This window comes from Drosophila subobscura, chromosome J (assembly GCF_008121235.1).
Source record: "Drosophila subobscura isolate 14011-0131.10 chromosome J, UCBerk_Dsub_1.0, whole genome shotgun sequence".
NCBI classification, from domain to species: domain Eukaryota; kingdom Metazoa; phylum Arthropoda; class Insecta; order Diptera; family Drosophilidae; genus Drosophila; species Drosophila subobscura.
In genome coordinates, this window is record NC_048532.1 from 17,962,714 (window position 1) to 17,988,048 (window position 25,335).

At 45.3% G+C, this 25,335-nt stretch overlaps 1 long non-coding RNA gene across 1 annotated transcript in view; it reads right to left on the bottom strand.

Moving 5' to 3' along the window:
* Positions 1–24,276, bottom strand: part of LOC117893989 — a 46,784-nt gene extending 22,508 nt beyond the window's left edge. The window contains exon 1 of the long non-coding RNA XR_004648834.1: positions 24,141–24,276. This is a non-coding gene — a long non-coding RNA (uncharacterized LOC117893989). The remainder of the gene's footprint in view (positions 1–24,140) is intronic.
* Between the last annotated feature and the right edge of the window lie 1,059 nt (positions 24,277–25,335).

A 25,335-nucleotide genomic window follows, 5' to 3' on the forward strand; every position in this document is an offset into this window, starting at 1 on the left:
TCATTCAGCAATCAAAGCGCTGGCTGGCTGCCTCGCTCTCTCTCAAGTGCCTCGAAGAAGCCCCCGAGACAAAAGGCGTGTAACAAATATTAACAATGAAAATAATAATACTTCGAATGGTTTTGGTGAATGAACCCAAGGATGGTCCGAGACTATGGCCCCTCCATGATCACGCAGTTATCGCTTGTTATTGGCGTCGATCGCAAAGGACTGGCTGGGTAAACACGTGTTAATGAGTGGGGGACTCTGAATGGGCTCTGAATACGCAGTTGGGGGTTCGATCCTAGGGATACTACACTTTGTGGGTGGGCTGCTCTGGCTCTGTATCTATTTGTAGCTCTCTCTGTTTGGGTCTCTTAGCTGGCAAATTGATAAACGCCATTGGCAACAGTGTGGCATGCCCCTTTTGCGTGTCCTCTTCTATGCTTGACCAACGAAGCATGATGCTTGTGGGTTCTAAGAGTGGTTTTGGGTTTGATTTTGGCCAGGGCTGTGGCAAAGTATTTGTGGAACATTTTCTATATCGAAATGATTGAACTGCAAAGCCACGAAATTCAAATTTCTAGCCTTGCTGCGATAATTCCTTAAGAGGTTTATTTCTGGCAACTTCCCACACATGGCTCTGCCGTACTTTTGCGCTCCTTCCTGATTGAATCATCCAGCCCTGGACTGTTTTTGTCCCAACCCCCAAAAAATGAAAGTCTTTCTACGCTGCCACAGTTATGAAACATGTCGCAAAAGATTCCAGCGCTCGAACAGGTAATTGGATTGACACTTTTGGGTTTTCTGATGTGGATGTGAAGGATACAGAGAGGAGGAGAGATGCTGACTCAAAGCCATCGCCACAGCCCCAGCAATGGCGTCGTCGCTGTCCTCATCCTCATCCTCATGTTCTGTGTCCTCCTTGTCTGGTGGAGAGTTGATGAGGCATTTGTCGCTTGTCGTTTGGTTGGTGGTTGCTTTTAGACACTGCCAGCAGCAGAGTCGATGATTGCGTTAGTTGTTGATGGGGAGCGGAGCAGGAGCAGGAGGCGCTGGCTGGCGACTGACGAGGGGCTGCCTCAAAATTGAGGCTCGCGGGCATAGAGTCGTCTCTACCCTCTCTCTATGAGAGAGTATCTGCTGCTGCCCCCTGCCATCCACTTTCACCATAACTTTAGCTGATTGGCAGATAGAGTGGGCGGCGGATGACGGCATGGAGTCAGCCTGGAGACGGGGCAGCCGTCCTCTCACTCTCTCTCCCTCTTAGTTTGCGTCGCGTTTTGAAGTTTGGAATGGAAATAATTGTTGCACTGTTTTCTAATTTACCAACGTCAAAAGTTCTTCTCATGCTCTTGGATTTTGTTTGCTTAGAACACGCGACAGGGACAGGGACAGGGCCAGGGACAAGGACAGCCACGAAGGGTGGACCGAGACTCGCTGAAGGATGGATTGATGGGGCTGGGGATTGATATTTGATGCCTTGCCAAATCAAAGTGTTTGCTGCTTTCAAATATTTGATGATTTATTTTTAATATGCCTTAAAAATATTTACTTAGCTTAAGTTTCGGCCAGCCAATGGTTCGGGTGCGCCACGGCGTGTGGCAGTGGCAGTCTGGTGGCTGTGTGGGTGTCGCGCTGCCCGTGAATATATTTGCTGCGTGACAGCGCAAACATTGAAAGGATTTGCCAAAAGAGCAGCGAGAAAAAAAATGGCCAAAATAAATGGCAATGATGAAACGCAACAAAGTGAAAACGAACTAGAGATGGGTCAGCGGGCAGAGTCCTTGGGCCAAAAATTGTTATGAAATGTGAGCAAAAAGTGAGGGTATCAAAAATTAAGTATCTTTCGTTCAGGGTTCCGGGACTCATAGCTAAAAGGTTCCAAAAAGAGAGTATTTCATATGAGAACTAAGATCTTGAAATTTCTAAAAAGAAAGTACTTTGAAATGCATTTAAAAATATCCATTATTAGGGTTTGAAACTCCCACTTTTCGAAAGCTAAGGGAAGCTTATGAATACAGACTCCTTTGAGCACAAAATCACTTTCATTTCAATAAAAAACTAAGAGATCTCCTCCAAGGCTCTCCTCTGCTCCTCCTCCCGATACTTCCATGAATCTTTGGCCATCTCCAATTGTGGTGGGCAACCCCCTGTTCGGGGAGGGTTAAGCTACACAGCTCCTTCAATAGACACGACAATTTGTCCATTTCGCTGACGCGTACCCTGCTGACGACACTTTTTTGCATTTGCCAATGCGATGAGTGTCCAAATTTATGGCGATAACTGTCGATAGTTGGCACATACTTATACATATGTGTGTTTGTGTCTGTGAATGTTGCTCAACAGGCAAGGGGCAGACAGACGTAGAAGTCTACAGCGCAGAGCGGGCCTGTAGCGCCCTGCTGCCCGCCGACTTACGTAAGCAGACAGCTCCCAGCTTCAGCTCTCCAGCAGCAGCAGCTCCCCAGCAGCAACAACTGCAATTCAATGTTGCTGTCAAGCCTTGTCCCCCCGCCGCCACATGCGCCTGCTGGCCCTCTCCGCGCACCCACAGAGCTGGTCTCGCGGACAGCAGCCATTCAGATAAAACATCCAACTGAGCAGGCTGCCCGTGGGTTGATTTATACCCTGATGAACGGGTATTTCGATTATTATTGGAAGTTTGTCAGGCAGGGAGATAATAATTTTGGACACCTAAGATTAAAATTGTTGTAGTTTTGTAAAAATGAGAAACTTCTCTGGGTAGAGCTTCGCATAGATCCCTGTTTGTCTTTAAAAATGAACAACTTAAAAGGAAAATCTTCGTTTGTTTTTTGGGAAATATTAAGTAATTATTAATACCTAGTTACTATTAAGTAAATAAACTAAATATTGATCAAAATTTGAGTAATTTATCCTTGCAAAAACAAGAGTTTCAGGAAGAAACTTTCTAGTTTCCAACCAAATCTCAAATACTTTTCAGAGTATCCCAAGCTTCGCCTTCCCCAAAGCCAATCATTCATTTCTTGTTGCAGTTATTGCTGTTGTTGTTGTTTTTGTTGCTGCTGCTGCTGCTGCTGCTGCAGTTGTTGTAAGTGCAGTTGCAGTTGCGAGAAATGAAGGTCAAATTGTTGTTGCTGCTGCCGCTGTGGCGGCTCCAACGGCTATGGGGGGCTATGTCGCCGTTTGACATTTTCACATTATAAACTTGTACGAAAAATAAAAAAAATAGAATAAACCGTCTGATACTCGCAGTTGTCTAATGAGAAAATATTTTAAACGCTTTACACGCTTCCTTGGCAAAAATGTAGCCAAACGCTAAACATTTGACTTTGAACGTGACATTGTTGCTGCTGTTCGATCGCTGAGGTTGTTGTTGTTGTTTCTTTCATCAAAAAGTTGCTGCCACAATTAAGCTATAAACATTCCATTACACAGAGCCAACAGCCAGAAAGGTTTGGCTTTCAAAAACACCAAAGAAAGTGCCACAAAATGTTTCAAATTTGCTTCCACAAAATGTTTCAAAAATGCATTTCTTGAACCGCAAATCTGTGACCAAAAACTCCATAAAAGGATTGGCAATTAGCGTGAATGAATTTCGTTTGGTTTGGTTTATTTTATGGCCTCTTTGGCTCTCAAACCACTTGTGGCTGGCCCTGCGCCTGCTCTCAAGCTGTGTGAATTAGACAAGACATTTGGCTCAGCCCCAACCCCACTCGAGGGCCACTCAATCTCCTGCGGAATGACTCCGCATTGAGTGGTCAAATCTCTGGCTAATCAGCCTGCTGACCATAAATAAATCAAGGCTAAACAGCACCCACAAAAATATATGTTTGGGGGGGCAGGAAAAATTACGTCTTTCATTAAGTTTTGGCCAGGCAAAAAGGTCATTAATTATTTTGAACTTTCGCCTTGGCGGTCAACGGCAGTCAAGTGGCTGGGTGGTGGCCATGGGGAGAGGGCACAGACCGAGGCCGAGGCACAGGCTGTGCCTAATGAGCATGAGATACGGATGCGGATACGGCTGCGGATACGGATATGCCCCCTCTGATTATGGATTTGGCCAGAAACTAGGACTTGGTTTCGGCTTCGTACTAGATTAATGTTAGTTTTGGTTGGGGGTTTTGTGCTCGGGGGAGGAGGTCTTAATTACCGAACGCGCCCGTGCGATAAAACTTATCAATGCCCACGCCCACGCCGCCCACACACAGCACAACACAAAACAGAACAGAAACTCACATTGATTTATAGCAGGTTATATATTATTTATACAAATGCATCTCTCATGGGAGAGGCACGCAAAAACCTGTTACAAAGCCTCCTCCTCCTCCCCCCAGTGGCTGTAATTTCTCATGTTATTTATAGCTAATTAATATAACTTATAAATGCAGTTCTATAATTTCGAATTTAAGAATAAAAGCCGCAGCAAAACAATTAACACAAGCGGGAGGGGATCGCAGTGTCCAACTAAAACATGTTTCCAAGTCACGCTGCAACAAAAAAAAGAACGTAGAATATCTTCCTGTTTAATCACATAATAAATCATCTTTGCATTGTTATTCAACGGCTTTGGGGGATCAAAGCTGTGCTGTGAAAACGAGTTCTAACTTTCAATGGGAATTTAAATGCAATGTTTAATAAATAATCCACAGAGATCGGTGCACAGAGTGGAGTGGAGAGTGCTACTTTGATGGATATATAACTTGGAGTTTTGTGTTTATTTTATCCAACTTTTATATACACACCCACTTTGAAGTGATCGTAAAAACCATTCTATGGGCGACTAAATCGCAATATGTCGATGGCATTATTAATTGATTGCCTCTGTAGATAGTTTTTCCCGTTTCTCGGAATGCACTCTCAGGCAAGCAGTTGACCCTGGAAAACACCAACCCCCAGCAGCCAGAGCAGCCCACTCAATCAATCGAAAACCAAATCAAACACGCAGTTGGCTAATTAAACGAAAGCTTCCTCTGATCAAACATTGATTGTGCATTAAACTGCTGGCCAAACAGGCAAATATTCATTCATTCATTCCACAAAACAATTGTGGACAAATTGTGGGCGAATTAGCGTCTCGGGGCCCAAGTGCAAATATTTGTGAGCGCCCAACAATGACGACAATGAGCTTTGAGTGCCGGGCATGGAATCAAAAATGTAACAGATTGCACGGGGCAACACCTACGATAGAAATATAAAATCCAATCCAAGAGAGAGTCAACCCTCTGGGCATAGCTTGTGGCAGTGGCAGGAAGTAACTAATTTGAGCAACCCTTGTTGTGGCAAACACACACCACACACACCTCAATGGACCAAAAATACAGCATCCCAAAGCGTAGAGCCAGCAGTTGAAAGCGCAAAACTAAACAGAAATTGAAGTTGACATGTGTATCCTTTTCATTAACTCGCGACGCCATCGCCGAGAGCAGACAGCAGACAGCAGACACAGCCGCAGTCGACAGGCTGCGTGAGGAGGTCCTGTTTGTGGCCTGTCCAAATCTTTAGCTATGAGGAGAGCTTTAGAGATTTATGGAATATTTGATGCCCCTTAGCGGAAGAGCTGAGGGGTGTGTGTTGCTTTTTTATTTGATTTTAAAGTGTGCAAAAGATTTTCTAAAGAAAAACAAATGAAGATCATTTTTACAAGCTTTTCCCTTTAACTTTTAAATAAAAATATTATTTAATTACAAGGATTCAGGGAATTTAAGATGTAATTCATTAGAAAATAATTTGAAGGGCACTTTCTCTCAAAGTACTTCATTTTAGTCTACGAATTCTGCTATGATCCACAGGCTACAGCTTACAGCATGGATCATTCATCCTTTATCTCCAAATATTTCATCCTGACTGGCACTTCCAGCATACCCTTCCTTTACACACACCTCTGGCCCAAAAAACTTCGAAAAAACCGAAGCTGAAAAATCCAAAATTGAGTTGTTTCGAGGGCGAGTTCCAGGGCCAGTTGCTTCTGAGGTCGAGAACTGGCAAAGCCCGAAGCTGTAGCTGTCATTGAACGTCAGTTTGCCAGCTCGAGCTGACAGGCAGGCTTCTGCCATTCCACCACTCCACCACTCCAACTCTACGCTTGGGTCCTTTCCACGCTTTAAAGTGTCCTGCGGGGGTGCTGGCATGGCATGGATGGGTGGTGTGGGGTATACGCAATATTTGCCATTTGACGACCGCAAATTTGATTGCATTTCATGGTTTAGTGGCGCGTAGGTACAACAAAACGAGAAGCAGCAGCATCAACAACCACCGGGCCACGGCACGGCACCACATTTATTAAAACATAATTCAAAAATTTCGACAGCAACCACCAAAGCAGCAGCAGCAACCGCAGCAGCGACGCAGCACCGCAGCAACACCAACAGCAATCGAGGAAAGAGCATTAGAGAGACGAGAGACAACAATGCGATGTCGTTGTGATGTTTAAAAATTTGATTTAAACACTTTAAATTGGATTATCCTGTAGGCAAATTTTCTTCATCCTGTTCGCTTTTTACCGTGCCACATTGACCGTCGTAATTGCAACATTTGTGTGTGTGTGTGTGTGGGTTGTGGGTGATGTCTGGTGGCTTGACGATTGGTCTGCGGGTTTGGGGTACTCTGGTCTCAATAATGACAGTCCTCTTGTCTGCGGGCCCTTTTTTGTGCCACAACCAAAACATAACACAGCAGCAGCAGAGGCAGCAGCAGTGATGAAAAAAAAGTAAGAGGAACGAACGTGGGGCTAATAATGACACTTAGTATGCGGCATGCAACGTAACATCCGACCAGGCACGAGCCATCATCGTCCTCGCCATCGTCGCCATTCGCCGCATGCATTTAATTGCCAAAAAATAAAAACAACAACAAGAGGCATCCTCCACCCATCCACCGCCACTTGACAAAACCACAGAAAAGCGTGTACAATGTGCACATATACTCCTTCGCAGGGCGTCATTTTCCGAACGACAGCCACAAGAACAGGCGCTGGGCCCACTAGCAGAAGGAGCACTGGCATGGGTGCCCCTAGTGGCCCCTTGTGCCTCTTATGCCTCATAAAGTAACGCTCAAGTCGACCCCAATGCATGTGACACGCCAAAAAACAAAACCTAAAACGAAACTGAAAATAAAAGAGTTCACGAGAAGGGGCAGCAAAAGGGGTACGAATATATAGACACCCTTGGAGTTGGATTGTTGCCTTCAAAGATATGGGCATTAGGGGATTCCTCTTTGAGGAGTCGCTGAAGCAGCTCCCTACCTGCAGATCAAAATCAACATACCCTTCCCGTCCAAAGTGTATTACAATGGAAAATCTAAGGGAACCAGGCGCAAGCTGGCAAACGCGAATCCTCCACACGAGTCAATGAGGCGTCAAAGTTGCTACGCGGCTACGAAAGTTGTAAAATTTTACATGGACACAACCACAAGCCGCCCCACACCCTTCAAGCAACACAGGTGCCTGCCACATACCCTACAACACACACACACCCACAACACACACACACACGCACACACATGTGCGCTTAATTGCATGCGCCTTGAGGGTGTAGTGAGGCAGGAGGAGGAGGAGCAGGAGCAGCAGCACGATTGGGGTTAGGTTTGTGGGTTTTTGAGAAGGAAGCAGCCAAGCAGCCAAACGAAACTCATAAAAGCCAGCCGCAGAAATCAATAAAACCAAGGTGGCACCTGGCTCAGAGAGAGCGTAAGGGAGAGAGCGAGACAGAGGGGAGGGCAGCCCGTTTAAACTTTAGAATGTTTTCCCGAAACCAACAACAAACACACGCGTTATGGGGACACACATCACAGAGTTATGCGAGACATGTGTGTGTGTGTGTGTTGTTCTTGTGTGTAGAAACCACAAATTGCAATTAACAATTGCCGCGATTTAATCGAGCAATCAAAAGCGTTTGTCATTTACCTGTCAATGACAATTTTCAGTGATCCCAAAGTGAGTCTAATTATGCGAATTGATAGATACGATACCAAAAACCACATAAATGATTGGCCCGACCACTTGGCGGTGCATTTTTTTGACAGTTTCTTGTCAGTCGAGCTTCAGATGCGAGCTGCAGCTGCAAAGAGCTAGAGATTGTCCAGTGGAGATAGTAGATATGTGGTCCGCCGAGAGAGCGAGAGAATGGTGAGAATGTGGCAGCCAAGAAGTGAGCCAAGCCAAGTGGTTGGCCAAGATGATGGAACACGTGCGCATTTGTAATTAAAAGTTGTAGAATTTCTATACCCGATTACGGCGGGGATCGGCGGGGAGCAGCTAGTGGAATGGAATGTGAGGTGATGCTGCAATCGGTAGAAAGTAGCTGTCTTTTGTACTGGATTGTATTTCAGCAGGGATCATCGTTCGTTTATTTGATTTTTTAACTCTTTTTAAGCACTATTTTGGAGACTGTAAAGTTACAGCAGTCTGGAGAGATATGCAGGCTGCATGTCTCTTCATTTCAGGATGTAACAAAAAGCTTCCCATTCTCTACGAAAATGTAATTTCTAGCTAGCTTTTTCTAAAGATAATTTCACAGCTCTCTTCTTGCCTTACATGGTAAAAATAGGTTTATTTTACAAGTTTTCCTAGACGAAAATCCCTAAGCTTCAATTTGAATTCTTGTGGTACTTTTAGAGCCTTAAAACTTATACTTTGAGTACCGCAAAAAACTATATATTTGAGACATGCAATTCCTAAAACCTTTCCATAAGCCTTACCATCTTTCTCCTTCCAAAATTCCACGCCCACACTCTCCAGAAAACCCAAACAGACAGACAGACAGCACCTGGAGACTCCACACTTAAGCTTCACGGGGGCTTTACAAATTTCATTTGCACATTAAAAGAAATCTCAGATGCTGCTAAGACTCGCAAGGATTTTCACTTTCATTCCACATTGTAGCACGAGTCGCAGCTAGCAGCTAGACAAAAGAGTTTTCATTTCGCGACCATTTGGCAGCATCAATAAACGCAATTTTTATGACTACTCTCACTCTTGGCTGAAAAGGGAAAGCAGCCGCCGACGACGAGCATTGTTAATTTAACAGTTGCGTGACCAATGGCTGGCAGGACACGCAGCCGCGAGGACATGCTCTCGTTTTGTAATGAAGACATTTTGCGGAGGGGCAGGCACAACCCTTTTCCTTTTCCCTTTTTCTGTAGAGACTCTCGAGCCTTGACTTTGGGGTTAAATGAAGTCGAACGCGGCTTTTGGGGTAATGAATTGACGGCGTTTGTTTTTTTGGGGGGGGCTTAGTCGGTGGAATGTCTTCGACGAGGCATAAATTGACTGCCAAGACGAGGACTAGGCAAGGACTAAAGCTGAGGCTAAGGCTCAGAGACAGAGAAAGAGAGTGAGAGAGACCTTTCAAGTGCCATATTTCTTTTGGCAGTTAAACGAGGAGCGCAGACCCACTGGGAGAGACTTCTGGCACACAATTGTTTTAATTTCGCTTATTGCGCTTTTCTGGCTTTAATATTTTAGGATTTGGTTAGCAGTTTTCTGGCCTGTGTGCCACTCGAGGATGTTTGCGCTCGACATTTATTACGCATATCGTGCGTTCGCTTCGCCCTTCTGCTCCTCCACCGCTTCTGGCTTCTGGCGCTGCTCTATTAATGTTTAAGTGGCAGAGTGCGTCCCTTTAGGCTGTGGAAAATACTCCACGGAAAAAAGAGCCCGCGCACACCATGAAGCACCATTGAAGTCGTCGTCCTTTGTTGCTGTTTTTGATTTGCCTGAAAGCCTCTTCTTCGTCGGCCAGAATCCGATTGGAGTCGTCGAGGCTCATATTTTGTACTGTGTGCTGCTGGCTGCTGTGCGTCCCGGAATTCCCTTTTGCGTACGTGATCAAATCAACTTGAAAGGATAATATTTGTGCCGCCTTCTCTTTCTGTCTCTGTGTGTGGCCCTCTGATTGAGCACAAGGAAAATAAGAGGCAGCAAAGGGAGCTGCTTAAAGCTGCAATTTATTTACGAATTTATTCATATTCACACTTGCAAATGGGCAGCCAAAAAACTGCATAGAAGGGTGTTATTTTGTGTAAGAAACTTTAAAGATAGTTTTCAGCTGGAAGAAACCTGCTTGCCCTGCGGCCTGTGTCTCCGCTCCTCTCCCTCCTGAGGGCACACACATGTCACAGTAATCCGCAAGGACAATATTGAAAAGTAATAAGCCACAGAAACAACACACAACGAAGCAACCCGAAAGCCGAAAGTGATGTGATGAGGGTGTCGGTGTCGCTGCAAAGGGTAAACCGCAAGTTGGAAAAACATTCGACTATCTTTTTGGCCAGAGAGCAGAGCGAAGCGCATAACGACTTGAAATCCTTTTAATTCACGACAGGCGTAAGGATAAAAGACAGAGCCCAATGAATGAATCGGTAGAGAGCAGCAGCAACAGCAACACAAAAATTGAGGCAAAAAATTGGGCATGAAATGGCTGCACGCAAAAGGGGAAAAACGTAGCGCAAAATAAGATCACGTAGTCGTCAAGAGTCTGAGGGCAGCTAAAGGAGTTTGAGGCTGAGGCTGAGTCAGTGTCAGAGTTGTAGGCACTGGTGAATGGAGCAAGTGAAGCATGGAGCAGCAGGCAGACAACGTTGTGGAGTTTGCACAGTGTGTCTGCCCCGAAGGCAGCTGTAACGAGGCAGCGAGAGGCCACTGAGTGAGAGAGTGAGGGATCTGGAACATCAGAGTGTAAGTCAATTTTGACCGCGGGCTATTGCTTTAGCTGATGAGCCAGGCGTCCGTTCATCAGTTGGGGGGGCAGCAGAGTGTGGAGTGTCGAATGTGTGGTGGCCCAAGGAGCACTGCAGTTGTATTGATTTCCTTCTGCTCTTATTCTTTTTCGCTCTGCTGAAATTTAGGCAAACGAAGGAGGGTTGCCTGGTGGGTTGTTTGGATCCAAAAAAGCAGTTTAAACTTAAAGTTTTATGGGCATCCTTGGGAGAGCAAAAAGCGAATGCCGAACGGGGTGTTCCATGGGGGGGCTGCGCTCAGTTGATCATGATAAATCAATGCGTGCAAAACGCACACGTACGAAAGAGCGAAGAGGCTAACACACACACACACATACACACACGCACACCACAACACTGCACTCACACACACACACGCTTGTAGTAGAGCGTGCCGAAACGTGACGCAATTTACTGCCAGAACTTGACTTAAGTTCGGTTCCTTCCCCACCACCCAAAAAAGTATCTTTCACCCCTCAACTCTATGGAGAGGAGAGCACAACCCCACAAGGATACGAATCGCTGGGACTTGCCTTCGCTCGTTCGTTCATTCCTTCCTCTACTTTTTTTTAAGAATAACAGTAACAGTTATTTTTTTAAGGTTTAGCTTAAGCTTTTGTGTAAATAAACGACCACAGTCGTGCCACCCAGCCAGCCAGCCAGCCAGCCACCCACCACCAAAATGGAAGAAACTCCAATGGGCCAGGGCTGGGCGGGGGCTCCTCTCGTTTCGGGCAATTCATTCATTCAATTTACGCGACACCCCCTTATTGGGCAAGTGATGAGGAAAGTCCTTCCTTGCCTGCGACTGCTATCGGGTTTGGGTAATTTATATTGGATACAGTGAGGCCTGCTGGCAGGCGAACAAAAACACAACTCCGTGCCGCTGGTAGCAAAAAAGAGTTTGCAGAACACGAAAGGAAGGCTCTCAAAGGCAGCATTTCTTAGCCAAACTATCTTCTACTTCCCCTTATCGACTCCCCACTGTATTGTGCATAGAAGCGTGCTATATGGGTCGCAATTCATATACAAAAAATATATTTTAAAGTTGTCTCTCCCGCTCACTCCTCAAGTGCGCTTTTGCCGAGTGGCATTTAAAGACACAGAGAGAGAGAGAGACTCTGGCAGCGACTGTTGCACGTGTTACGCGCCACAATTGCGGCCACGTGTGTTTTGATTTGCAGCGAGCTCTAATGCCGCCTGAATCGTTGGCTGAAGGTGCACCCTTCGGGGCACATGATGCAGCATTAAATTGCCGCATTGTGTCTGCCCGACGGTAGTTGCCTCGTGGGGCAGCATTTTTATTTGATTAGCTTAGCGCGCCAACAAAAAAAAAAAAAGAAGGAAAACAGAGTCCTGCGGCGACGTGTGGCCGATGGATTTGATGAACGGCTGCTGCCCAGCCACTGAGCCACGCACACCACACGCAGACGGAGACGGAGACACTTGATTAGTTGCCTTGCTGCTGCTTTTTAAGCTTAGTGGCTGTCAAAATATTTCTCGTAATAAATTCTTCACTTTTTTGTGTGTGCTTTGGCCATTGAAGGGAAATTGAATTAAATAGGAGGAAAGCGGTGGAAAATGCATATAAATTGTGGAGTTGCAGCTTGAGATTGTGATCGCTGTGGGAAATGGTAAGGGAAAATGGGGAAGAGCTAAGGGAATGACTCTTGCCTCTCCCCTGCCTCCTCTCATATTTATTTCCCCATCTAAATTCCTCTCTTTAATATCTAAAATCAATTGAAACTCAACTCAATCAACAAGATCGATATTCAAATTATTTGCCCCCTGACTTCCAGCAGCTGCTAGCGAAAAAAAAATCATTTGTCAGCGGGCACAATTGCCCGGTGCCCGGGGGTCAACGAACCCCTGCAATGATTATTCAGAAACAGCAAGTCACACTCTGACTAACACTCACACACCACACACACGACATTCAAAGTATTCAAATTGAGCCAAACGTAAAGTAAAATGTTGATTTTAAGCGCCATTTAATCAGCGCTTGCAGCTCTTAAGCTTTGTTTTATTTTATCATTTATCTTGAGTAAAAATTAGAATTTTAAATGATATTTCAAGAGTAGAGAGTGTGTACGTGAGTGTGTGTGTGTGTGTGTTTTGCATATTCTGTGTGAATGTCAAGGCCCCGTAGGCACGTCTGTGACGTCACTAGCATAATATCCGCAGCGGCCGCGGCACATGCACGTTAATTATACGCCATGTACGCCGCTCTCTCCCTCTCCCTCACTCGCATGGCAAATTATTAATTTTGTGTCTGCTCGCTGTCTGGGTCAGTAGCGGTAGAGTAGCTTCAGCTACAGATAGGTACTACTGCCGCTGCTCCGTTTCAGCATAATTTAACTACAACGCGGCAAATGAAATTGAAATTCAAATTTCAGCTGGCAGAGGCGAAGAGCGAGGCGTCCGTCCGCGTTGTGTTTGGAAAATGGGTAAAAATTTAAATGCGCTCCACACACACACTGCCACACAGTGGGGCAGCAGAGAGCCCAGAGAGCCGAGAGAGCCGAGCGAGCGTCGACTGGCCAGAGCCACTTAAACTATTCATTTATACAAATTAATTCAATTATGCGTATTACGTACGCGTTTGTAAAGCGCAGTCGCCAAAGCCCCCTACACTCCCGTTCTTCCTCCCTCTCTACAGCATTCTTCGGGAGGCGGGAGACAGCAGTGGCCCCCCGAGAGACTGTTACAGTGGCAATGGCACTGCCAGTTCCAGCAGTATTATTCCCTTTACAATTTCTGCTCGCGTACGAAATTTCACTTAAAGTTAATTGTTCAAGTTCAAGTTCAACGTAACATAATAATGCCACACGAGAGGCAGCTCCAGGCAGCACTCAGCAGGCACACTGTTGCTGCAACTCGAGCAGGCAACCCAACAGCAGTGGAGCAAAATTATAATAAATTATTATTCCTTTACGTTTGATTTTTATGCAGATTTTTTAGGCTGTTTGGCCCGGGCTCTTTTTGTGCTGGCAGTTGCCGGCAGTCGTCGAATGTTGGCAGTAGTCTCGTCTCTCTCGCGTTTGTTTGCCACAGCAAAAACGGTAACCTGTGGCATAAGAATGCTTGGGCTGTGTGGATGTCTTGTTTAGGCATTTGTCAATTGATTTTAAAGATGATCGCTTGGTGGTGCCATAAATATTTCGCTTTAATTTGCTCGCTCAGGAAGCCCTCTGCTAAATGTGCCACTTCCTGTCAGGCAAGACCACAGGAATAACCTGCCCAAGGAGCTGTGGAGACACGATTGCTGGCTGCTGCAGCAAGAAATTCCCGGAGGCAGGCTTTTGTCAGGCAATTTGAAAAGCGAAATGAATTGGAGAAAGAACGACAGCAGACAGGAGCAGCAGCAGCAGCCAGCCTGCAACAACGTTGTAGGCCATTTGATTAACAAATGGCCAAACGCAAACGAAATTGATCGAAATTCGCCAAAGGAATACTCGTACTCGGGCAGTACACATGCCAGAAGAGACAAACGTTGTTGGGTTCCGACTGCTAGGAGCTGCCTTTGCAAAAAGCCAAAGTAAATTATGGCAAACAAGTCTTGGCCGGCGGGCAACAATTTTGTCGCTGCCGCCCCGCCGCTGCGCTTCTCCGGGGGGGGGGGAACACAACAACACTAAACATTCAGATAGAATCACTAGAGAAGAGAATCTTGTCGATGTCGTCGTCGACGTCGCTGTAGTTGCAGTCTCGCTGTGGTTCCTGTAGTTGTAGTCATCGCCTAGACGATGGAGAAGAGATTGCAGCAATTAACGCTAATTAAATGCGCTTCAGTTTATGTTTCATGTGGCGATATTTCAGTTGTCTAGCGCGATAATTAAATCGCTTGGATCCATTTGCATAACAAATTTGCTCTCAGTGGCAGTCTACAGTCTCCAGTCTCTCCGCCATTGGGGTGGCATGTGCCCCCTGGCGCGCCGCCGGTCACTTCCCGAATTCCAACCGAAAATGCAATTGCAACTAAAAATGAGTTCAAGTCCGCGTCTGTCTGGGCCATTTGTTTGCCATTTGGTCACTGTCCTTGGTGTCCGTGGTGGTTCGGCTGTGGGTTTTTGGGAGTGCCTGGGTGGGTGGTGGGTTCGGGCCTCAACAAATTTTCACTTTCACTTGGGCCGGTCCCCGTCAGAGTTTTCCAGGCTAAAGGCGAAACTTTGTTGGCTGTTGGCGCAACATCCTTTGCATACGGAAACAGCCGCACGACACATTGTCCTCCATTCAACTCTTTGCTGCTCGCTCGCTCTCTCACTCCCTATCTCTCTCGCTCGTTGGCTGGGGACTGCCAACCTGACCGAAATTCCAAATGGCGTGCACGAGCGAGACAGCAGCAGCTGCTGGTGCTCTACGTACGATGATGACGTCGACGACGGGGCTCCCGCCGAAACGTTGCTTGCATTTCAAAGATGGATTTTAATATTCTGCATGTGTGGAAAGGTCGCTGGCCGGTCTCGGGGCAGGCACGGACTCCTCTCCTTGCCAGTTGGCATGGCTGTGTTATCCTTTTTGTACTCCTTTTTTTCCCCCCTCAACGTCACCTTGATTTTGTCTGTGGCAGTGACCATGAATATATGCATAGATATACATATAGATGCGATGGAGTCAGGCCATGTTTAGCCCACTTTGCATTGCCATCAAGTTAAGACATGAATATCAAATTGTTTGAGCAGGTTTGGCAGCACACACCACTGGTTTTAGGCAACACTGGTGGGTGGTGATATAAGATTACAGAAATCCACTTGGGATAGGCATGAAGCAAGTCGAAATAGTTATACAAGAAACCCCCTAAACCACTGGAAACATCCTTAAATTACTTCAAAACAACAATGAAAACATTTTACAGTTATTTTTGAGGCCCTTTACAACACTAACTCGTCTCCCGCTGCTGCAAATTTGCCCGCTGAGTGACCAAAAATATGAAGACAAAGCCACAAAACCGGACAAAACAGGACATGGCCACACAATAAGAATGAGACGAAGCGGAAAAAGCACAAAATTAAAGTTAAACGTTGTCCAGGATGCACGACTGGACAATAGAGGGGGGCAGGGTCCGGGCAGGGCCATTGCTGTAGACAATGGAACTTAATATATGGAAGATATAATAACTTCCGGTAATTTCAGTTTTACGAGAAACGAGTACGAAATAGAGACGGAGACGGAGACAGAAGACTAAGATGGAGATGTCATGTCAGGCTTTTGTGTGAGCCTTCCACAGTCCATATATCATAGAGTTTTCCGTGGCAGGAGGAGTAGGATACTTAGCCAGCTACTTGCCTGACCATAAACTCCCAGATAAAGGAGAGACGACCCCGGCCCCGGCCCCGGCCCCGGCCCGTAGGCAAATGAAATGTTGAACGTTTGTCCAAGTTTGAAAAGCGTGAAAAATTCGCAGTAGGACAGGGAGAAAAATAATATACGCAAACTGCACATGTCAGAAAGTCAGAAAGGGAGGAGGGAGAATGGTTTTGGGTCTCAGCTTATTTTTTGGGCCATGGGGCATGGGTTTTGAGGGCATGACGAACCCAGGTCGATGATGATTCGAGTGGAGGGCCTGCCTGCCGCCTGTCAGTGGCAAAACCTTAAGACTTGGCCAAGTCATTTTTTTTGCTTCTTTCTATTCGTGCGCGGCGCTGCGTCTCTGCGTTCCCGTTGTAGAGCTTCACCTCCTCCACACGACACTAAGAAGCAATAAACCTAAAGGGAAATGTAATAAACGAGAAAATCTTGTACGTGACCAACCGCATCAGGCAGCAGCAGCACAGGGTTGCCAGGCTCGGTGCCTCAGCACAGGGCTCGTACTGCCAAGGGTTGGCACAAATGGACTTTTGCGAATGGAAAGCAAAACAAAAAATAACCTAAAAGTGGAAGCGAGAGGGATCCGGAAGCATTTTAAAGCGTAACGCCAGGGGTGGGGGTGGCCAAAAAAAACGAAATTCAAAATAATACAAAAAGAAAGAGCGGAGGAAGAAGTATTCCTAATCGATAACGTGTGTGTGTGGCAGAGGAACGTGTGGGCCACACAGCAGCAGCAGCAGTGCAAAAGAAATCCCCACTACTTAGGCACAATTTGGATGGTTATGGCCCACCAGAGACCAGAATCGATTTCGGCGAAACGTTTGCCACTGCCACAATTCTACGAATGAATTTTGTTCGTTTGGGCGTTAAGCAAAGTTTTTTTTCGGTTGCTGTCCTGCACAGCATCACTGATAAGAAGATGCCCGTAAGAGCCCAAAGCCCAAGTCCGAGTCCAAGTCCAACTGCAAGTCTTACGTGGAAATCAAAGCGCAGAGAAAGAACCGAGCGAGAGTCCATCCTCTGGCGTTGGTTGACCAGGCCTTTGAGCCTTAACTGTGATTTCCTCTTAATGGCGTGACACTAGACAACAGCAGCAGCAGCAGTTGTGTGGCATCTGCACAGCAGCATCTGCAGTAGCCGCGCGGTAGCTGCAACAACTCGTTGCAACAAGGCTTAATTACTCACGGGGAAATCGTTCATCGCTGGAACACCCAGGCAGCAGCGGGATCCAGGTCTCTGCCTCTCTCCCTCCCTGAGATGCTTCCACTAAGATTTGCATGTGCCCCCCCATGGGGCAATGCCATATCGTAACAGTAAAAGAAATCCATTCCACAGACATTATACAGCCATAAAAATTGTAGCCCGGACTCTGTCTAAATTGTCATGAGGCGATTTGTACAATGGCTTTCATTAAATTGAAGCGCATTTTTAATAAAGCGTAAAAAAATCCTCCCCCATGCCCGCAAAAACTTTGCATAGCAAAATGGGGAAAAAAAAAAAAGAAAATCCAGCAAGCACTTTTCTATTTCCCCCCCGTTCTGGTACATTGTGTTTAGCTCCCGCGACAATTTTAATTTAATGACGCGGACTTAGTCCTTGTAATGGCCATAGCGGGCAGGCGGCAGTCCTTCGATCCGCGTGTCCTTTGCGCTACGTTTGTTAAATTAACAGCCGCGTTTGTCATTTGCTCGGGCAGGACAGCGGCAAAAAAAAAAAAAAAGAAACCCAACTGAAAAGTGGACCAGAAATCGATGAGGCAAAAATAAAAATAAAAAAGCAAAACAAATAAAAGCATATGGACCCCACCAACCCACTGTCGGTTACAAGCGGGAAATTAATTTAAATGATTTTTATGATGTCATTGCGCAACTGAGACGAGGATTCGCTGGCGCCTCACGCCAACCCAGCAGAGGGAGCAGCAGCCCCACGGAAAAGGTCCAAAAAAATTGAAACAATTTTTATACAATTATTTTCGCTCATTCTTTTTCTGGTTTTCGTTTTGTGTTTAGTATAAAATCTACACAAAACGAACTCCTAACTGCCGGAGTTTGTTTGCCCTTTAGCTACTGATGTTTTTTGGATGCTGCCGATGCCGATGTTGCCTTTGCTGCTGCTGCTGCTGCTGCTGCTGCTGCAGTAGCTACGAGCGGTAACGAAATTCACGGTAGGAGATAAAAATGTTGCAAATCGAAGCAACGATCAACAACCGGAGGTGATGAGCCGGCTAGAGGTACCGGGCCAGCCGAAACGGTGCACCGAAACGAAGCACCGAAACCGAAGATCAAGCGGCAGAGTCAGAGGCAGCGACAGAGGCAACCACAAGGCTGCAGTTGAATCGCAAAGCAATTGGATGTGCTGCCTCCTTGAGGCACTGCACAGTCCACAAATGAATCGAATGAAATTTGTATGCTCTTCTGGGTGGAGTTTTAGCTTTGGGTTTTAATGCGTTTTTGAATTGAATTTAATGTGATTTATTAGCATCACAAAATGTGTATCAGAAAGTGAGTGTAAATTGTGGCGAAAATATTTTTAAATTTTGCAAACATTTTCTGTGGAGTAAAATTAATTTTGCAGGTTTATTTTAAAAGATATTTTCGCAAGTCGAACCAAATAGGCTGAATTTATGTTTGTTTATTTATTTATTCTCCAAATTTCATCTTCAAGTTTTTTTGTAGGTTTTTAAATTGTCAAAAACTCTCAGATTATTGCTTAAACTATTCTAATTTTCAGAGATATAAAGATAAGTGGAAAGAACTACTGAAAAAACTAATTAAATGTGTACAAAATATCCGTTTACAGCCATATCTTATCACGCTCTCAAATTCCCATTTCTGTCCCACTTCCCTGCCAAATTTCTAACCTTTACAAGACCCATCTTGGCCCTACATAACCCCCTGGAAAGTGTATTCTTTTGCTCTTCAGAGGTCTGCCCCGGCGAATGAAACTGAGACAAATGTGATAACCACGCAGCGATACGAGTACGAGGCATACTCATACTCATCGCACACCGCAGACAGCAAAGACAGCCAGACGGCCTCTTCCTCCAAAGACACGACGCCAACATTGATGACGACAACAACCTGGACAGAGGCGCAGTTGGAGGAGGAGGAGGCTGGCCAGCAAGGGGAGTTGCTTTGAGAGACTTCATGCACGGCACACAGAGAATTTATTGTCGATTTGGCGAGGTGTATCGACAACGCAACTGCTACTGGGCACACGGAGTGCACACAGCAATGCAGGCGCTGCCGTGCCGCTGCCTCCTACCGGCGGCCTATCGGCCAGTGCAAATCTGCATCCGAAGCAAAACGAAGACAGAGACAGAACACAGAAGACAGAAGACAGAGAGCGAAAAGGGAAGGCAAGTGGAGGCAAGTCGCTTCTGCTGAGGTTTTAATTTGTACGCCGGGGTCCATGGTGCATGGGTCCATGGCTTCTGCGGCTGCTTCTGCGCACCGAGAGGATGTGAAGGGGAGGTGATGAGTTGGAGCCGCTGCATCGCTGGGTTTCGGCCCTGGCCTTCCATGCGCACAAGTTTCTTGATTTGCGCACTGATAAGCCGCATGCCTCATGCCGCACATGAGCGCGGTGGCAAGTGACTCCAGTTTGCGGGGCTCCCGGCATGATAAAGCCTCCCGAAAAGTGTGGATTATTTCATTTTTGCTACGTTTTGTAGCCGCCCGCTGGATGCTGGGGCATGCAGCAGCCTTCTGCTTCTGCCTGCCTCGCGCTTCTGCTGTTGTTTTGCGGGTAATGAATAAATTTGCGCAATTTGTTAAGTGAATTCCTTTGTAGCGCGATTTTTTACGAGTCCGGTTCGGTTCTGTTCGGTTCGGTTCGGTCTCTGTGTTTGTGTCTGTGGCGCTTTGATTCTGCGGCAAGAAGAATGATGCAAAGTGTGGAGAATTCTGCATAGAATGCGGCATAGCTAATGACAGCACAATTCTCAGGTGTCTTTGGAGAGTAAGGGAGAGCAGCAGAGATTTTTAAAATATTTTATTAGTTGTTTTTTGTGCAAAAATTTCTTGGCTATTAATTTCAGGAATATTTTTAGCTATTATAAATAATTTTCTTCTTTATCAGATGCTCGTGTGGCAAGACATTTATGGCACCTTCCTTGATTTTCTCAGCCCCATAAATTCCCCACACTCTGTGCCCAAGACATAACAAGGCATTTAAATGCATTTCCTAATCACCGAACCTCAACTCACTTCACCTCGAGACTTACTCAAGACCTAACCCTTTTGCTGGCATTTCCCATAAAATCTCGACACTTCCGCTACGAACAAGAATACACACACACGGCTGAAGCTAGAATATTCATGCAACGGCAAGGGTAGAGGCTGGGTAGGGGCATGGCTTGCATCGAATGCTCTTCCTGCAACAATTTCCGCTTTGCTCTGGGTGCCGGCTGGCTGGCTGGCGGTCTCTCTAAGTCTAACAAATTCAAATTAGAAAATCCCAACATAAATATCTATGCATTCAGTTCTCCAGTTCTCCGTTCGCCGCTCTCCAATCTCTCTCCCTCCCTTCCTTCCTTCCTTCCGCATCGGGGTAGTGCACCGTGTTGAACAATAGATGTCGCTGGGCTGTGATTGCAGGCCATACCATGGCAGGCCCCTCTGTGTTGCATGTTGCAAGAAGCATGTGTGAGTATGTGCAGAAGGGTTGCAAAATGCACCCTCGAGCATGTACGCTTCAGTGTGTGTGTGTGTGTGTGTGTTGGCTGCTGCTTGTATCTGTGTCTGATTTTTGCTGGAATTCAAAAGATTTACAAATACTTGTGCACTCCTTTGGCAGTTGCACTTAAGCAGGGATCCTTCTTCAACTCAGGCAGCCTCCTTAAGTGCAACCCCCGGGGCGGTGTGGCATCACACTCTCTCCCGCTCTCCTGCTCTCCCTCTCCCTCCCTCTCCAGCTGAAACGCTGAACCAATAAAAATGTACATCCAAAAGTCGGGGGGTTCTTTAAAGCAAAGATACTTGTCGTGAGCAGAAAATTGTTCACCTCTTCACTGCTTCCAACAGACACTCCACAATCGCTCGCTCGCCCGACTCGTCCGACTCTTGGGTTATCCTTTTCGGGGTCGTAGCGGAGCTCTGGTTTTCGCTTGATTTTTCCTTCTTTTTTTTACAGCACCCCAGCGTCTTGTCAGACCGAAATGTTTGTTCTGTTGTGTTCTCCACTGTATTTGTCTTTGCGTTCGTTCGTTCTTTTTTTTATATTTTTCTCTTGGTTTTTACATTGCTCGATTTTTGTTTATTTCGCTGACGAGGCAAAAGCGGAGAAATGCCACGAAATTGTCAATACAGGCGCATGGCGCAGGGCGAGGGTGGAAGAGTGGTGAAAGAGGTAAGAGGCATATACTACAGAAATATCAGCAAAGAAAGGATAACATCTAGATGCTCTGCCACACATCAAATTCATATGGGAGCTATACAATATTTCATTCGACTTGTATTAAATTTTTGTTGATTTGTCGGGAAACGCTTTAAAGTTCTCCTAAAACTTCAATGGGATGTCCAAGGAACAACATTTTCTAGAGTAAATTCTACAGAAAGTTCAGCTTTTGTTTAATACCCTCTCAAAGAGCATTCAAAAACTGGAGGGGCAAAGTGGCGCGCACCCACATTACGAGGCACTGTGGATATTTTATGAGTGGAGCTGCTGCTGCTGAAAAACCATCTCCTCATCGACTCCGAAGGGTTAACAATGGAGCGCTGGTACTACGTCCAGCATTCACATACTCCAACAGCTAAGGTGGAGGCTGCCGCCGCTTCTGCTGTCATATGCAAAAAGGCAAGAGAGGGGGGAGAGAGAGTGTGTGGAAAATGGAAAAGCGCGAGGAAAGCAAAAGGGTTGGAGAGGCTGCGGACAACAAGGACAGCCGGGAGCAACACTTTTGATAACATTTTATTACAACGTACTCGTAGGTGTGATTTTTATGGTTTTTGCTATGCTCAACGGATTTTTGCTTTCCATTTTTTTTTTTGCTTCCTGTTTTACAGCTTTTGGTTATTGTTGCTGTTGTCTATGGCTGATTGCATTGGGGGTGTGGTGTGGTTTGGAGGGTTAAGGAAAGGTCTGAGATTCATGAGGGGATAGCTTGTGGGTGGGTGAAGGGTTTTGGGGTTAAAGGACAATCGCTGTGATAAGAATCGTTCGAGTGGTTGAGTGAAATTTAAGGGATTTTCCGATGGGTAACCAGACAAGGGGGAAACACAAGAAAAATTCACAGATTTCCCCCAAGATTTCCCTTAACAATTGTGCAACATTTCCCAGTGCATTATTTAGTTGCTGACTCGTTAAACCGTTAGTTTCTTTTGGCTAATTGGACAAACAATTGGATAATAAATCAATGAATCAACTCCCATGTCCACGAGTTGATTTTCTCGTCGTACCAACCGCCCTCCCATCCCATGTAATTGCCAATGTTTTACTTTATACTGTTTGCCGTTAAAACAATCGCTTTTTTTATTATTAATATTTATATCAATATGAAATATTTGACGGCTTTCCACCACAGACAACAACGAAACAAAAGGGGCACCAACTGAAACTGAAACTCAAACTGAAACTGAAAACTGAATTATTCATGTGCCTAACGAGTAACGAATAAAAACCGAATCAAATTATAAGAAACACAAGCTCGAACAACAACTAATTATTCATTATTTTGTACGAGATTTGCACATTAAAGAAAAATATTATCCGCTTGACCAAATGTGCGCCACAGCATCGGTGGTCTGCTCTCTGTCTGTCGTGTGTGTGTCTTTCTCTCTCTCTGGTTTAGTGGGTCAAGAAATCCAGTTTATTAACATTCAAATTAATACATACAAATGACGTCTCGGCCGCCTGCCTGATGGTGCATAATAATTAGCCGACACTGGCGCTAATGCCCAGCCCAGCCCAGCCCCGGACCAATGCGTTTTGCCACCAAGGACCAAAATGAAAAATATATACTATAAAAAAAACAGAAATAAGCAGAGTATGAGAACAGAAGCATTAGCATAAAATTAGAATTTGTAATTGCGGCGGCGCAACAGGCTGCTGCCGCTCTGCCCAGCATAGCCCTGCCGCCTTGCCCCTTGTGGCATGCGCCGTGCGCTCCTTGCCGCTTAATTAAAATGCAACCTCTGCTAGACGACCGACTGGCTGACTGACTGGCAGACCGACCAACAAAACAAGGAAGCGCCTGCGCAAAAGGACAACGCGCGCTCCCCAGCTTTTGAATTATTCAAATGGCATTGCGCATTGCCTTTTTGGCGTGTCGACTCTTTGATTATGCGCATAATTTTTGGTGAGAGTCGCTTCGCTTCTTCATCGTCTGATGATGCTCTCCTCCTGGCTGTGTTATGACAACGTGAGGCGTGAGGATGAGAGCCCAGGCACAATAATTAAGTCATGGCAATTTGTGGCGAGAGTACAATGTAATGTCAATTGGCAGCCGGTTGTTGAGAGTCCAATTTGTGGAGAAATCAGGGAGTTTCGAGTGCATTAAATATGTTTTAGCCACTTGAGAGCTTATACAATTATTTAATCTGTTAAATAATATAAAATGCAAGCAATTTACCCCAGTAACCCCTCAAAGTTTCCACAAAAATTCATTAATAAATAAGGGAAATAATATTTCTTCCATTCTAGCCGAAAATATTTCGCCAAAAGCTTAAAAATATACAAAATTCCTGCACAAGGAACCCATCTTAGTGCTTAAGCAATCCCAAACAATTCCAAGACCTTCAAAAACGACACCCTTTAAGACTCCCCCAGCTGGCTGCAAATCGAATCAACTGCCAATGCTCTGGCTTCTGTTGCTGCCGCCACTGATTCGATTTCCATGCAATTTTTGAATGAAAGTGCGGAGAAATGTCATCCATAAACTATGCCGCCAGGTAAAAGCGGGGTAACCAGCCACCTACACACATATCTACACCCAAAGCCCCCAATTCACTCTCTAGTAACGTTTCTCTCCATTGAAATGGAACTAAGCTCGAGCGCTTGTCGCACACGGCAGCGGCAGCGGCAGCGGCGGTACATTTGCATGTGTAAAGTCATAAATAACGAGACAACATAACACTTAAAGCACAAACCCACAGGCACACACATTCCCCTACATATATGTATGTATAGATAGCCCTTTTGGGTGGGGTGATACATACCTCCTTTTGTAGAGCAGCACCGCAGCAGCATTCTCGCTATCGAGATGCGATATATGACAGCGGTCTCCCGAAAATGCATGAGCTACGACGAGAGCCAGGAGGAGGACTTTGTTTGGGGAAAACGGCTTCTACGGCGTTCCTGGCCCAAGCTTATCAACTGCAAAATAAAAAGAATTTATTTCTGTTAGGAACTTTGCTCGCGGGTTATGCAAAAATTTGCAAAAGGGTGAATAGATAGGAAAATGGAAGGCAAAAAGGAACAGGGACAGGGGCAGGGCGGCACACTGGTGGGGTTTTTGGGGGCAGCATAAATAAAAATAAGTAACGAGCTCCACACAAATTGATAAAACAGTGAAAGAAAATTGCCGCACAGCCAGCACAGAATCATAAAAGGGAATGAGCCTGAGTCTGGGTAGGGGATGGGTATTTTTGGTGGGGGCCACATAGAAAAAAGGGAACAAAAATATTGAACAAAAGCGTACGGGCACAAAAATGTTTGAAATTGAATTTGATAAGAATAGGGAAACAAAAACAGGTTATGGCTTCAAAACGGAATTGCTGAAAAAAAACCACGCTGAATGAATGGCAGTGGACATGGCCAGGGAAATGAATGGAACTGTATATAGCGAAAAGATAATGAATGTGAATGGGAAATAACGAAAGTGTATGAAAAATAATGGTTATTAGTATAGGTAAAAGTCTGAGTGTTTAGAGTTGTGATTAAAGTTGATTAAAGTTTAAAGAGATAATTTATTTAGATATATTTTAACTCATTTGCCAGTGCTCTAATATGAATAATACAAATCAGAAGAGATGAGCAACTAAGGTGTTATTATCTAGCAATTCAAATACCACAAAATATCTATAGGTTAGACTTCCAGTTCTGACAAATTTTTAACGATTGGAATAGCTGCAGATAAATATTTATGCTGCTCCCTTTAAAACTTTTCCCTTGACCTCAAAACCTTACCTTAGATGAAACCCTTATTCATATTACTTCAAAAGAATTCCGATTAAAATAGTTACACATTTATTGTAAAGATATTTTCTTCCAACGCCTTTCCCTTAAACCTCAGAAATCTTTTGCCAACAAGTACAGCTTGTAACAAAACACCAAAATTACAGCTTTCATTGCAAAATATTGGTCTCTCCCTGAAAAAAATAACCTTACCATAGGTTAAGGCCTGTTTTGCAT